The sequence below is a fragment of the Bombina bombina genome, chromosome 1 (assembly GCF_027579735.1).
Source record: "Bombina bombina isolate aBomBom1 chromosome 1, aBomBom1.pri, whole genome shotgun sequence".
NCBI classification, from domain to species: Eukaryota; Metazoa; Chordata; class Amphibia; order Anura; family Bombinatoridae; genus Bombina; species Bombina bombina.
Window position 1 is genome coordinate 154,711,371 of NC_069499.1, and position 14,796 is coordinate 154,726,166.

At 40.9% G+C, this 14,796-nt stretch overlaps 1 protein-coding gene across 1 annotated transcript in view; it reads right to left on the reverse strand.

Annotated features, from left to right (window-relative positions):
• The window catches only part of FANCM (FA complementation group M), an 811,954-nt gene that overhangs the window by 523,600 nt on the left and 273,558 nt on the right, over window positions 1–14,796 (reverse strand). The gene's annotated exons all lie outside the window — the stretch shown is intronic.

The following is a 14,796-nucleotide window of genomic DNA, read 5'->3' on the forward strand; positions in this document are numbered from 1 at the left end:
GTTTAATTGTAACTTAGGTTAGGATTTATTTTACAGGTAATTTTGTAATTATTTTACCTAGGTAGCTATTAAATAGTTATTAACGATTTAATAGCTATTGTACCTGGTTAAAATAAATACAAAGTTACCTGTAAAATAAATATTAATCCTAAAATAGCTACAATATAATTATAATTTATATTGTAGCTATATTAGGATTTATTTTACAGGTAAGTATGTAGCTTTAAATAGGAATAATTTATTTAATAAGAGTTAATTTATTTTGTTAGATAAAAATTATATTTAACTTAGGGGGGTGTTAGTGTTAGGGTTAGACTTAGCTTTAGGGGTTAATAACCTTAATAGAGTAGCGGTGAAGTCCGGTCGGCAGATTAGGGATTAATACTATTTATTATAGGGTTATTGAGGCGGGAGTGAGGCGGATTAGGGGTTAATAACTTTATTATAGTAGCGGTGAGGTCCGGTCGGCAGATTGGGGTTAATAAGTGTAGGTAGGTGGCGGCAACGTTGGGGGCGGCAGATTAGGGGTTCATAGGGATAACGTAGGTGGCAGCGGTATATGGAGCGGCAGATTAGGGGGTAAAAAAAATATGCAGGGGTCAGCGATAGCAGGGGTGGCAGATTAGGGGTTAATAAGTGTAAGGTTAGGGGTGTTTAGACTCGGGGTTCATGTTAGGGTGTTAGGTGCAGACTTAGGAAGTGTTTCCCCATAGGAAACAATGGGGCTGCGTTAGGAGCTGAACGCTGCTTTTTTGCAGGTGTTAGGTTTTTTTTCAGCTCAAACGGCCCCATTGTTTCCTATGGGGAAATCGTGCACGAGCCCGTTTTTTAAGCTGGCCGCGTCCGTAAGCACCGCTGGTATTGAGAGTTGCAGTGACGGTAAATATGCTATACGCTCCCTTTTTGGAGCCTAACGCAGCCCTTCTGTGAACTCTAAATACCAGCGGTATTTAAAAGGTGCGGGAGAAAAAAAGCACGCATAGCTAACGCACCCCTTTGGCCGCAGAACTCTAAATCTAGCCGATAATGATTATGGCGAGCGGTGTCCATTTATTTCATGGCCACTAGTAGGAGGCAAAAATTCCAAAATCTCTAAGAGTACTTAATCCTTCCCTATTTTAAAGAAATGCTGCATGACAGTAAAGAGAGTTAAATCCTTCCTTTATTTCTCCATTTAAAAGCAAAATGATTCACAGCAACATGGACAATCAAATGCATAAACACAGGAATGGCCAGTTCCTGTGTTTATGTCTTGGATTGACTATGTTGCTGTGAATTGAAGAAATAAAAGGAATGATTTACTTTTTTAAATGGCAGGCAGCATTTCTTTGATACATTGTTGCATTACCAGCCGCTGCCTGCTACACAGTATTATCCGTTAACACTCCCTGAATCTCACCTTGATGACGTCACATCCTTGTGCAATTGAGCTCTAAGAGAGCAGGACTTACCTGGGCTAAGAGGGAATGAGTTTGCCCGGCCGTGGGTTTAGACCGCCGCAATAGAGCAGAGCGGTTATGTATGGTTTCTCCATGAAGAGGACCAGGAACATTGTTGCATGAACCCGAGCTCGGTAGTACCATACGTCCTTTGTTAAGCACGGGAGAGTTTGTGTATTGTTGCTGTTATTTACACTTTTAAAGGAACAGTACCTTTTTTGCACAGGGTGATTATATACGCAAGCAATATACACGTGGATATTAGTCTCTCTTTGGGCTCGATTTATCAAGTCCTTCTCCTCCCGTTGACTGCAGGTCCGCACAAGAGAACCTGCAGTTAGGACTTATCAAGCAACAGTCATCAGTCCGACACTGTTCTCCACCTCTTAGGTGGAGAATTTCAATCTCCCTGGGCAGGGGCGGGTTGCATGTGAGCGCAAGTTTGCAATGTTAAATTCGGGTAGCGGATAGCTGCCCACCAAAGGAGAGCTTGGGCGGACAGGGGTGAATATGTATGCTGCTGTCCGCCATGGATTAATAAATTAAGCCCTTTGTGTGACTTTATTACTTAATCCCTCCCACCTCTCTGGTATGCCAGTATTACATATAGCCAAGCAAAGAGAAGTAGAAAGGTAGGAAAGGACCAAGTAGGGGAAATGAGGTGCAAACTGGAACTGCCGGCAGAAAAAAAATATCTACACAAATATAGTAAAAATGGGCAAGTCCAGTGGACTCTCACCACCATGAAGATTTCCTACAAAAAAAAACTTAAGAAGAAGCACAAACATCAAATTGGTTGAATTTAGTAATGGTATGTATGATTAACCATGTTGCTACCTTGCAAATTTGTTCCATAGAAAACCCAGAAATTGGAGACTGATCTAAATTGAATGAACTGTAATGAATTTTGGGAAAGACATTCCTGCCTCCAAGTAAGAGGTGAAAAAACATAATTTATGTAAGAACTTACCTGATAAATTCATTTCTTTCATATTAGCAAGAGTCCATGAGCTAGTGACGTATGGATATACATTCCTACAGGAGGGGCAAAGTTTCCCAAACCTTAAAATGCCTATAAAATACACCCCTCACCACACCCAACAATTCAGTTTAACGAATAGCCAAGAAGTGGGGTGATAAGAAAAAAGTGCGAAGCATATAAAATAAGGAATTGGAATAATTGTGCTTTATACAAAAAAATCATAACCACCACAAAAAAGGGCGGGCCTCATGGGACTCTTGCTAATATGAAAGAAATGAATTTATCAGCTAAGTTCTTACATAAATTATGTTTTCTTTCATGTAATTAGCAAGAGTCCCATGAGCTAGTGACGTATGGGATAATGACTACCCAAGATGTGGATCTTTCCACACAAGAGTCACTAGAGAGGGAGGGATAAAATAAAGACAGCCAATTCCTGCTGAAAATAATCCACACCCAAAATAAAGTTTAATGAAAAACATAAGCAGAAGATTCAAACTGAACCACTGCCTGAAGTACTTTTCTACCAAAAACTGCTTCAGAAGAAGAAAACACATCAAAATGGTAGAATTGAAAAAGTATGCAAAGAGGACCAAGTTGCTGCTTTGCAAATCTGATCAATCGAAGCTTCATTCCTAAACGCCCAGGAAGTAGAAACTGACCTAGTAGAATGAACTGTAATCCTTCGAGGCGGAATTGTACCCGACTCGACATAGGCATGATGAAATAAAGATTTCAACCAAGATGCCAAAGAAATGGCAGAAGCTTTCTGGCCTTTTCTAGAACCGGAAAAAGATGACAAATAGACTAGAAGTCTTTCGGAAAGACTTAGTAGCTTAAACATAATAATACAAAGCTCTAACAGCATCCAAAGAATGCAATGATTTCTCCTTAGAATTCATAGGATTAGGACATAATGAAGGAACCACAATTTCTCTACTAAGGTTGTTAGAATTCACAACCCTAGGTAAAAAATTCAAAAGAAGTTTGCAGCACCGCCCTATCCTGATGAAAAATCAGAAAAGGAGACTCACAAGAAAGAGCAGATAATTCAGAGACTCTTCTGGCAGAAGAGATGGCCAAAAGAAACAAAACTTTCCAAGAAAGTAATATAACGACCAAAGAATGCATGGGTTCAAAAGGAAGAGCTTGAAAAGCCCCCAGAACCAAATTCAAACTCCAAGGAGGAGAAATTGACTGAATGACAGGTTTTATACAAACCAAAGCTTGTACAAAACAATGAAATATCAGGAAGATTAGCAATCCTTCTGTGAAAAAAGAACAGAAAGAGCAGAGATTTGTCCTTTCAAGGAACTTGCGGACAAACCTTTATCTAAACCATCCTGAAGAAACTGAAAAATTCTCGGTATTCAAAAAGAATGTCAGGAAAAAATGATGAGAAAGACACTAAGAAATATAAGTCTTCCAGACTCTATAATATATCTCTCTAGATACAGATTTACGAGCCTGTCACATAGTATTTAATCACAGAGTCAGAGAAACCTTCTTTGACCAAGAATCAAAGCGTTTCAAACTCCATACCTTAAAATTTAAGGATTTGAGATCCTGATGGAAAAAAGGACCTTGCGACAGAAAGTCTGGTCTTAACGGAAGAGTCCACAGCTGGCAAGAGGTCATCCGGACAAGATCCGCATACCAAAACCTGTGAGGCCATGCTGGAGCTACCAGCAGGTGGAGAATACTCTTGGAAGAAGAACTAGAGGTGGAAAGATATAGGCAGGATGATACTTCCAAGGAAGTGATAATTTATCCACTGCTTCCGCCCGAGGATCCCGGGATCTGGACAGATACCAGGGAAGTTTCTTGTTTAGATGAGAAGCCATCAGATCTATTTCTGGGAGTTCCCACATTTGAACAATCTGAAGAAATACCTCTGGGCGAAGAGACCATTCGCCCGGATGCAACGTTTGGCGACTGAGATAATCCGCTTCCCAATTGTCTACACCTGGGATATGAACCGCAGAGATTAGACAGGAGCTGGATTCCGCCCAAACCAAAATTCGAGATACTTCTTTCATAGCCAGAGGACTGTGAGTCCCTCCTTGATGATTGATGTATGCCACAGCTGTGACATTGTCTATCTGAAAACAAATGAACAACTCTCTCTTCAGAAGAGGCCAAGACTGAAGAGCTCTGAAAATTGCACGGAGTTCAAAAATATTGATCGGTAATCTCACCTCCTGAGATTCCCAAACCCCTTGTGCCGTCAGAGACCCCCACACAGCTCCCCAACCTGTAAGACTTGCATCTGTTGAGATATAGTCTAGGTCGGAAAAACAAAGAAGCCCCCTGAACTAAACGATGGTGAACTGTCCACCATGTCAGAGAGTGTCGTATAATTGGTTTAAAGGTATTAATTGAGATATCTTTGTGTAATCCCTGCACCACTGGTTCAGCATACAGAGCTGAAGAGGTCGCATGTGAAAACGAGCAAAGGAGATCGCATCCGATGCGGCAGTCTTAAGACCTAAAAAATTCCATGCATAAGGCTACCAAAGGGAATGAATGTGACTGAAGGTTTTGACAAGCTGATAACAATGTTAAACTTCTCTTATCTGACAAGGACAGAGTCATAGACACTGAATCTATATGGAAACCTAAAAAGGTTACCCTTGTCTGAGGAAACAATGAACTGAATGGTAAATTGATCCTCCAACCATGATCTTGAAGAAACAACACAAGTCGATTCGTATGAGATTCTGCGAAAATGTGAAGACTGAGCAAGTACCAAGATATCGTCCAAATAAGGAAATACCAAAACCCTGTTCTCTGATTACAGACAGAAGGGCACCGAGAACCTTTGAAAAAAATTCTTGGAGCTGACGCTAGGCCAAACGGTAGAGCCACAAAACTGGTAATGCTTGTCTAAAAAGAGAATCTCAGAAACTAAAAGTGAACTGGATGAATCGGAATATGCAGATATGCATCCTGTAAATCTATTGTAGACATATAATGCCCTTGCTAAACAAAAGGCAGGATAGTCCTACAGTTACCATCTTGAATGTTGGTATCCTTACATAACGATTCAATAGATAGATCCGGAACTGGTCTGAAGGAATTGACCTTCTTTGGTACAATGAAGAGATAGAATAAAACCCCAGCCCCTGTTCCAGAACTGGAACTGGCATAATTACTCCAGCCAACTCTAGATCTGAAACACATTTCAGAAATGCTGAGCCTTTGCTGTGTTTACTGGGACACGGGAAAGAAAAAAATCTCTTTGCAGGAGGCCTTAACTTGAAGCCAATTCTGTACCTTTCTGAAACAATGTTCTGAAACCAAAGATTGTGAACGGAATTGATCCAAATTTCCTTGAAGAAAACTTAAACTGCCCCATACCAGCTGAGCTGGAATGAGGGCCGCACCTTCATGGATATTTAGGAGCTGGCTATAGGTTTCTATAAGGCTTGGATATATTCCAAACTGGAAATGGTTTCCAAACTGATACCGCTCCTGAGGATGAAGGATCAGGCTTTCGTTCCTTGTTGTGAGGAAAGGAACGAAAATGATTAATAGACCTAAATTTACTTTAGATTTTTTATCCTTTGGTAAAAAACAGAATTTATGCTTACCTGATAAATTACTTTCTCCAACGGTGTGTCCGGTCCACGGCGTCATCCTTACTTGTGGGATATTCTCTTCCCCAACAGGAAATGGCAAAGAGTCCCAGCAAAGCTGGTCACATGATCCCTCCTAGGCTCCGCCCACCCCAGTCATTCGACCGACGGACAGGAGGAAATATATATAGGAGAAATCATATGATACCGTGGTGACTGTAGTTAGAGAAAATAATTCATCAGACCTGATTAAAAAAAACAGGGCGGGCCGTGGACCGGACACACCGTTGGAGAAAGTAATTTATCAGGTAAGCATAAATTCTGTTTTCTCCAACATAGGTGTGTCCGGTCCACGGCGTCATCCTTACTTGTGGGAACCAATACCAAAGCTTTAGGACACGGATTGAAGGGAGGGAGCAAATCAGGTCACCTAAACGGAAGGCACCACAGCTTGCAAAACCTTTCTCCCAAAAATAGCCTCCGAAGAAGCAAAAGTATCAAATTTGAAAAATTTGGCAAAAGTGTGCAGTGAAGACCAAGTCGCTGCCTTACATATCTGGTCAACATAAGCCTCGTTCTTGAAGGCCCATGTGGAAGCCACAGCCCTAGTGGAGTGAGCTGTGATTCTTTCAGGAGGCTGCCGTCCGGCAGTCTCATAAGCCAATCGGATAATGCTTTTAAGCCAAAAGGAAAGAGAGGTAGAAGTCGCTTTTTGGCCTCTCCTTTTACCAGAATAAACAACAAACAAGGAAGATGTTTGTCTGAAATCTTTAGTAGCCTCTAATAGAATTTTAGAGCACGGACTACGTCCAAATTGTGTAACAAACGTTCCTTCTTTGAAACTGGATTCGGACACAAAGAAGGTACAACTATCTCCTGGTTAATATTTTAGTTGGAAACAACTTTCGGAAGAAAACCAGGCTTAGTACGCAAAACCACCTTATCTGCATGGAACACCAGATAGGGCGGAGAACACTGCAGAGCAGATAACTCTGAAACTCTTCTAGCAGAAGAAATTGCAACCAAAAACAAAACCTTCCAAGATAATAACTTAATATCTACGGAATGTAAGGGTTCAAACGGAACCCCTTGAAGAACTGAAAGAACTAGATTTAGACTCCAGGGAGGAGTCAAAGGTCTGTAAACAGGCTTGATTCTAATCAGAGCCTGAACAAATGCTTGAACATCTGGCACAGCTGCCAGCCTTTTGTGAAGTAAAACAGATAAAGCAGAGATCTGTCCCTTCAGAGAACTTGCAGATAATCCTTTCTCCAAACCTTCTTGTAGAAAGGATTAGAATCTTAGGAATTTTTATCTTGTTCCATGGGAATCCTTTAGATTCACACCAACAGATATATTTTTTCCATATTTTATGGTAAATTTTTCTAGTTACAGGCTTTCTAGCCTGAATCAGAGTATCTATTACAGAATCTGAAAACCCACGCTTTGATAAAATCAAGCGTTCAATCTCCAAGCCGTCAGTTGGAGGGAAACCAGATTCGGATGTTCAAATGGACCTTGAACAAGAAGGTCCTGTCTCAAAGGTAGCTTCCATGGTGGAGCCGATGACATATTCACCAGGTCTGCATACCAAGTCCTGCGTGGCCACGCAGGAGCTATCAAGATCACCGAAGCCCTCTCCTGATTGATCCTGGCTACCAGCCTGGGAATGAGAGGAAACGGTGGGAATACATAAGATAGGTTGAAGGTCCAAGGTGCTACTAGTGCATCTACTAGAGTCGCCTTGGGATCCCTGGATCTGGACCCGTAGCAAGGAACCTTGAAGTTCTGACGAGACGCCATCAGATCCATGTCTGGAATGCCCCATAATTGAGTTATTTGGGCAAAGATTTCCGGATGGAGTTCCCACTCCCCCGGATGGAATGTCTGACGACTCAGAAAATCCGCTTCCCAATTTTCCACTCCTGGGATGTGGATTGCAGACAAGTGGCAGGAGTGATCCTCCGCCCATTGAATTATTTTGGTCACTTCTTACATCGCCAGGGAACTCCTTGTTCCCCCCTGATGATTGATATATGCAACAGTCGTCATGTTGTCTGATTGAAACCTTATGAATTTGGCCTTTGCTAGTTGAGGCCAAGCTTTGAGAGCATTGAATATCGCTCTCAGTTCCAGAATGTTTATCGGGAGAAGAGACTCTTCCCGAGACCATAGACCCTGAGCTTTCAGAGGTTCCCAGACCGCGCCCCAGCCCAACAGGCTGGCGTCGGTCGTGACAATGACCCACTCTGGTCTGCGGAAGCTCATTCCCTGTGACAGATTGTCCAGGGTCAGCCACCAACGGAGTGAATCTCTGGTCTTTTAATCTACTTGAATCGTCGGAGACAAGTCTGTATAATCCCCATTCCACTGTCTGAGCATGCACAGTTGTAATGGTCTTAGATGAATTCGTGCAAAAGGAACTATGTCCATTGCTGCAACCATCAATCCTATTACTTCCATGTACTGCGCTATGGAAGGACGAAGAACAGAATGAAGTACTTGACAAGAGCTTAGAATTTTTGATTTTCTGACCTCTGTCAGAAAAATCCTCATTTCTAAGGAATCTATTATTGTTCCCAAGAAGGGAACTCTTGTTGACGGGGACAGAGAACTTTTTTCTTTGATCACCTTCCATCCGTGAGATCTGAGAAAGGCTAGGACGATGTCCGTATGAGCCTTTGCTTTTGACAGAGACGACGCTTGAATCAGGATGTCGTCCAAGTAAGGTAATACTGCAATGCCCCTTGGTCTTAGAGACCGCTAGAAGGGACCCTAGTACCTTTGTGAAAATCCTTGGAGCAGTGGCTAATCCGAATGGAAGTGCCACAAACTGGTAATGCTTGTCCAGAAAAGCGAACCTTAGGAACTGATGATGTTCCTTGTGGATAGGAATATGTAGGTACGCATCCTTTAAATCCACGGTAGTCATAAATTGATTTTCCTGGATAGTAGGTAGGATCGTTCGAATAGATTCCATTTTGAACGATGGAACCTTGAGAAATTTGTTTAGGATCTTGAGATCCAAAATTGGTCTGAATGTTCCCTCTTTTTTGGGAACTATGAACAGGTTGGAATAAAAACCCATCCCTTGTTCTCTTATTGGAACTGGATGAATCACTCCCATCTTTAACAGGTCTTCTACACAATGTAAGAATGCCTGTCTTTTTATTTGGTTTGAAGATAATTGAGACCTGTGGAACCTTCCCCTTGGGGGTAGTTCCTTGAATTCCAGGAGATAACCTTGAGAAACTATTTCTAGCGCCCAAGGATCCTGAACATCTCTTGCCCAAGCCTGAGCAAAGAGAGAAAGTCTGCCCCCCACCAAATCCGGTCCCGGATCGGGGGCCATCCCTTCATGCTGTTTTGGTAGCAGTGGTAGGCTTCTTGGCCTGCTTACCCTTGTTCCAGCCTTGCATTGGTCTCCAGGCTGGTTTGGGTTGTGAAGTATTACCCTCTGCTTAGAGGATGTAGAATTAGAGGCTGATCCGTTTCTGCGAAAGGGACGAAAATTAGGCTTATTTTTAGCCTTAAAAGACCTATCCTGTGGGAGGGCGTGGCCCTTTCCCCCAGTGATGTCTGAAATAATCTCTTTCAAATCAGGTCCAAATAATGTTTTACCCTTGAAAGGGATGTTAAGCAATTTTGTCTTGGAAGACACATCCGCTGACCAAGACTTTAGCCAAAGCGCTCTGCGCGCCACGATAGCAAACCCTGAATTTTTCGCCGCTAATCTAGCTAATTGCAAATCGGCATCTAAAATAAAAGAGTTAGCCAATTTAAGTGCTTGAACTCTGTCCATAACCTCCTCATACGAAGATTCTTTATTGAGCGACTTTTCTAGTTCCTCGAACCAGAAACACGCTGCCGTAGTGACAGGAACAATGCATGAAATTGGTTGTAGAAGGTAACCTTGCTGAACAAAAATCTTTTTAAGCAAACCCTCTAATTTTTTATCCATAGGATCTTTGAAAGCACAACTATCTTCGATAGGAATAGTAGTGCGTTTGTTTAGAGTAGAAACCGCCCCCTCGACCTTGGGGACTGTCTGCCATAAGTCCTTTCTGGGGTCGACTATAGGAAATAATTTCTTAATATAGGGGGGGGGACAAAAGGTATGCCGGGCCTTTCCCACTCTTTATTTACTATGTCCGCCACCCGCTTGGGTATAGGAAAAGCGTTGGGGGGCACCGGAACCTCTAGGAACTTGTCCATCTTACATAATTTCTCTGGAATGACCAAATTGTCACAATCATCCAGAGTAGATAATACCTCCTTAAGCAGTGCGCGGAGATGTTCTCATTTAAATTTAAATGTCACAACATCAGGTTCAGCTTGTTGAGAAATTTTTCCTGAATCTGAAATTTCTCCCTCAGACAAAACCTCCCTCATGGCCCCTTCAGATTGGTGTGAGGGTATGACAGAACAGTTATCATCAGCGTCCTCTTGCTCTTCAGTGTTTAAAACAGAGCAATCGCGCTTTCTCTGATAAGTAGGCATTTTGGATAAAATGTTTGCTATAGAGTTATCCATTACAGCCGTTAATTGTTGCATGGTAATAAGAATTGGCGCACTAGATGTACTAGGGGCCTCTTGTGTGGGCAAAACTGGTGTAGACACAGAAGGGGATGACTGTAGTATCATGTTTACTCCCCTCATTTGAGGAATCATCTTGGGCAATATCATTATCTGTGGCATTGCTGTCCCTACTTTGTTTGGACACTATGGCACAATTATCACATAAATTTAAATGGGGAGACACCTTGGCTTTCATACATATAGAACATAGCTTATCTGATGGTACAGACATGTTAAATAGGCTTAAACTTGTCAACAAAGCACAAAAAAACGTTTTAAAATAAAACCGTTACTGTCACTTTAAATTTTAAACTGAACACACTTTATTACTGAATATGTGAAAAAGTATGAAGGAATTGTTCAAAATTCACCAAAATTTCACCACAGTGTCTTAAAGCATTAAAAGTATTGCACACCCAAATTTCAGAGTTTTAACCCTTAAATTAACGGAACCGGAGCCGTTTTTTACATTTAACCCCTATACAGTCCCAGCTATATGCTTTGCTGAGACCCAACCAAGCCCAGAGGGGAATACGATACCAAATGATGCCTTCTATAAGCTTTTTCAGTGATTCTTAGCTCCTCACACATGCATCTGCATGCCTTGCTCTCCAAAAACAACTGCGCATTAGTGGCGCGAAAATGAGGCTCTGTCTATAACTAGAAAAGGCCCCCATCTGAAAAAGGTGTCCAACACAGTGCCTGCCGTTTTTCTAAACAATCCCCAAGATTATAATAACCTTTAATAGTTAGAATCTGCAAAATATGCCTAGCAAAGCAATCGATCTAGCCCATAAAAGTGTCTACCAGTTTTATAGCCCATATTAAGCCCTTTATTCTGTTTGAGACTAAGAAAATGGCTTACCGGTCCCCATAAGGGGAAATGACAGCCTTCCAGCATTACATAGTCTTGTTAGAAATATGGCCAGTCATACCTTAAGCAGAAAAGTCTGCCAACTGTTTCCCCCAACTGAAGTTACTTCATCTCAACAGTCCTGTGTGCAACAGCAATCGATTTTAGTAACTTCTGCTAAAATCATCTTCCTCTTACAAACAGAAATCTTCATCTTTTTTCTGTTTCAGAGTAAATAGTACATACCAGCACTATTTTAAAATAACAAACACTTGATTGAAGAATAAAAACTACATTTAAACACCAAAAAACTCTTAACCATCTCCGTGGAGATGTTGCCTGTGCAACGGCAAAGAGAATGACTGGGGTGGGCGGAGCCTAGGAGGGATCATGTGACCAGCTTTGCTGGGACTCTTTGCCATTTCCTGTTGGGGAAGAGAATATCCCACAAGTAAGGATGACGCCGTGGACCGGACACACCTATGTTGGAGAAAAGTTCCCTTCCCTCCAGTAACAGTTGAGATAATAGAATCCAACTGAAAATCGAATAATTTATTACCCTGGAAAGAAAGGGAAAGCAAAGTTGACTTAGAAGACATATCAGCATTCCAAGTTTTAAGCCATAAAGCTTTTCTAGCTAAAATAGCTAGAAACATATACCTGACATCAACTCTAATGATATCAAAAGTTGGTATCACAAATAAAATTATTAGCATATTATAGAATAATAATAATGCTATAAAATTATGATCTGTTACTTGTTGCGCTAAAACTTCTAACCAAAAAGTTGAAGCTGCAGCAACATCCGCTAAAAATATAGCAGGTCTAAGAAGATTACATGAACATAAGTAAGCTTTTCTTAGAAAGGATTCAATTTTCCTATCTAAAGGATCCTTAAATGAAGTACTATCTGCCATAGGAATAGTAGTACGTTTAGCAGGAGTAGAGACAGCCCCATTATCCTTAGAGATTTTGTCCCAAAACTCTAATCTGTCAGATGGCACAGGATATAATTGCTTAAACGTTAGAAGGAGTAAATTAATTACCCAAATTATTCCATTCCCTGGAAATTACTTCAGGGAGAGAAAATACTTCTGGAATAACTACAGGAGATTTAAAAAACCTTATTTAAACGTTTAGATTTAGTATCAAGAGGACCAGAATCCTCTATTTCTAATGCAATTAATACTTCTTTAAGTAAAGAACGAATAAATTCCATCTTGAACAAATATAAAGATTTATCAGCATCAACCTCTGAGACAGAAACCTCTGAACCAGAAGAACCATTATCAGTATCAGAATGATGATGTTCATTTAAAAATTCATCTGAAAAAAGAGAAGTTTTAAAAGACTTTTATGTATACTAGAAGGAGAAATAACAGACATAGCCTTCTTAATGGATTTAAAAAATAAAATCTCTTATGTTATCAGGAACACTCTGAAAATTAGATGTTGACAGAACAGCAACAGGTAATGTAACAGTACTAAAGGAAATTTTATCTGCATTAATAAGTTTGTCATGACATGCAATACAAACAACAGCTGGAGAAACAGATACCAAAGTTTATAGCAGATACACTTAGCTTGGTAGCTCCAGCACTGGGTAGCGATTTTCCTGAAGTATCTTCTGACTCAGTTGCAACGTGGAACATCTTGCAATATGTAATAGAAAAAACAACATATAAAGCAAAATTGATCAAATTCCTTAAATGACAGTTTCAGGAATGGGAAAAAAATGCCAGTGAACAAGCTTCTAGCAACCAGAAGCAATAAATAATGAGACTTAAATAATGTGGAGACAAAAATGACGGCCATATTTTTTAGCGCCAATAAAAGACGCCCACATTATTTGGCGCCTAAATGCTTTTGGCGCCAAAAATGACGCCACATCCGGAACGCCGACACTTTTGACGCAAAAAAGTCAAAAAATGACGCAACTTCCGGCGACACGTATGACGCCGGAAACAGAAAAAAAATAATTTTGCGCCAAAAAAGTCCGTGCCAAGAATGACGCAATAAAATGAAGCATTTTCAGCCCCCGCGAGCCTAACAGCCCACAGGGAAAAAGTCAAATTTTTTAAGGTAAGAAAAAATGATTGAAACAAATGCATTTATCCCAAGTATGAAACTGACTTTCTGAAAATAAGGAATGTTGAACATCCTGAGTCAAGGCAAATAAATGTTTGAATACATATATTTAGAACTTTATAAAAAGTGCCTAACCATAGCTTAGAGTGTCACAGAAAATAAGCTTACTTACTTACCCCAGGACACTCATCTACATGTTGTAGAAAGCCAAACCAGTACTGAAACGAAAATCAGCAGAGGTAATGGTATATATATAAGAGTATATCGTCGATCTGAAAAGGGAGGTAAGAGATGAATCTCTACGACCGATAACAGAGAACCTATGAAATAGACCCCGTAGAAGGAGATCATTGCATTCAAATAGGCAATACTCACCTCACATCCCTCTGACATTCACTGCACGCTGAGAGGAAAACCGGGCTCCAACCTGCTGCGGAGCGCATATCAACGTAGAATCTAGCACAAACTTACTTCACCACCTCCATAGGAGGCAAAGTTTGTAAAACTGAATTGTGGGTGTGGTGAGGGGTGTATTTATAGGCATTTTAAGGTTTGGGAAACTTTGCCCCTCCTGGTAGGAATGTATATCCCATACGTCACTAGCTCATGGACTCTTGCTAATTACATGAAAGAAACTAAAACTGCTGCCAACAAATCAGAAAACTGGTTGGGTTCGTGGACTCTAATAAAAAAGAAAGAAATGAATTTATCCAGTAAGAATAAATTATGTTTTCTATATAATGGTTGTGAGAGTCCACAATACCTTACTCCTGGGAACTAATACCCAAGCTGAGAATTAGGGTGGGGGTATAAACAAGAAAAGGCAGGCACCTATTTACCAGGAACCCCTGCCTTAAGGACCTTCCTTCTAAAAGCCGATTCAGCGGAGGCAAAAAAACATTGAAATTATAACATTTTATAAAAGGTATGCAAAGGCGGCCAGTTTGCAGCCTTGCATATCTTTTCCACCGCAGGCTCATTCTTAAAGGCCAATGAAGCAGGAACAAAACGAGTAGAATGAGCTGTAATTATACAAGGTAGTTGGTTACTGGCTCGCCTCCAAATAAAACTTGTGATAAATTATTTTCTTTCCTGGCATGGAGAGTCCATAAATCCATTAAATTACTATTGGGGATTTAACTCCTAGCCCTCAGGTGGAGACAAAGAACACCCCAGCAAAGCTTCAAGTATCCTCCCATTACCCACAATCCCCAGTCATTCAACCGAGGAATTATGGAAAGAGAAGACACAAAGGGTATAAAGGTGCCTAAGGTTTAG